This window comes from Octopus bimaculoides, chromosome 9 (genome assembly GCF_001194135.2).
Source record: "Octopus bimaculoides isolate UCB-OBI-ISO-001 chromosome 9, ASM119413v2, whole genome shotgun sequence".
NCBI classification, from domain to species: Eukaryota; Metazoa; Mollusca; class Cephalopoda; order Octopoda; family Octopodidae; genus Octopus; species Octopus bimaculoides.
In genome coordinates, this window is record NC_068989.1 from 84,932,865 (window position 1) to 84,933,790 (window position 926).

At 37.8% G+C, this 926-nt stretch overlaps 1 protein-coding gene across 1 annotated transcript in view; it reads left to right on the forward strand.

The window, feature by feature from the left end:
* The first annotated feature begins 201 nt into the window (after positions 1 to 201).
* Positions 202 to 926, forward strand: part of LOC106878495 (ATP-binding cassette sub-family F member 2) — a 23,214-nt gene continuing 22,489 nt past the window's right edge. The window contains exons 1-3 of the mRNA XM_014927718.2: positions 202 to 285; positions 456 to 569; positions 655 to 684. The gene's annotated coding sequence lies outside the window, so the exon portion shown is untranslated. The remainder of the gene's footprint in view (positions 286 to 455; positions 570 to 654; positions 685 to 926) is intronic.

Below are 926 nucleotides of genomic sequence, written 5' to 3' on the forward strand. Positions count from 1 at the left end.
GTTCTATAATCTCGGTATTTTGTGTCGACATTAAAAACCATAAACCCATTCTTAAAATCAGTTTTCGAGGAAGACCGTACTGGTGAGTCAACAGACCGAAACCCTTTAAATGCGCAATAATGACATACGTATTACGCAATCGAACAGTCAAAGGATATTGCGTGCTTTGCTGCGTGATTGCTATCACATGACTAGCACGGACCATTTAAACGAATCCCTGAGACGAAAGACGCCGAAAATGACGGACTAGAAAATATTAATAAATAAAATCCAAGTTTAACACAGGTATTTTCTTTGTCCTCGAAACAGAATTATTTTTCACTTTTCTACACGATGATTGTTTGATTAATATTTTTTTCCCGTCATCTTAACGTCTTTTTGTTAAGTATTGGAATTTCTACCCACTCGCTGTTACAAGAATCATTAAGTGCGGCTTTGTCGATCTCTTCATACAGACACAGATCTATTCACCGGCAGCCGTCTGTGTCAGTAGCAGGAACTTTCAAGACGGACACAGACACGCAGTTATATATATCTACCCACATATATATATTTATAAAGAAAGAGCTGTAGGTACTCATATTTATTAACTTATTAGGTACTTATACGCTGCATACCTCAAGTACTCACGATTTTCTGGTATTTTTTTTTCAGTCGTCCTAAGAAAAAGAAATTAAAAAGCCGGTAAGTTTGACGTTTTATATTACTTTGATTCTCGAATTCACGTTTGTGTTCCACTCCTTACAGTATTCATTTTTATTTTGTGTTTCCTGGATTTGAGATTTATATACCGGCATCATGCCGGCTGGGTTGGTGTTTTACGTAACGGTGTTGAAGTGGCGGGAGAGTTATTGAATGAACGACGGAGGGAGTGTGAAAGGGAGAAAGTTAGTGAGAGAGAGAGAGGAGGAAGAATGTCAATGAGG